Genomic DNA, 269 nt, shown 5'->3' on the forward strand with positions numbered 1-269 from the left:
TTTCTTTCTTTCTTTCTTTCTTTCTTTCTTTCTTTCTTTCTTTCTTTCTTTCTTTCTTTCTTTCTTTCTTTCTTTCTTTTTTAAGCTGGAAGGACTTTTGACAGTCACCATTTTCCTCTTTCTTTTCCTTTTTAAATTCCTATTGTGTGCCAAGCTTGGTTGTCTGTGCTGTGTCTTTGCAGCAGCACTGTAAGGGAAGTGTTTTGCTCTTGCCATCATTTTACAGATGAGGGAAATGAAAACATCAAAAAATTCAGTATCTTACCTAA

This window comes from Mirounga leonina, unplaced genomic scaffold (genome assembly GCF_011800145.1).
Source record: "Mirounga leonina isolate KUSES-001 unplaced genomic scaffold, KU_Mleo_1.0 Mir_115, whole genome shotgun sequence".
In the NCBI taxonomy this organism is placed as follows: domain Eukaryota; kingdom Metazoa; phylum Chordata; class Mammalia; order Carnivora; family Phocidae; genus Mirounga; species Mirounga leonina.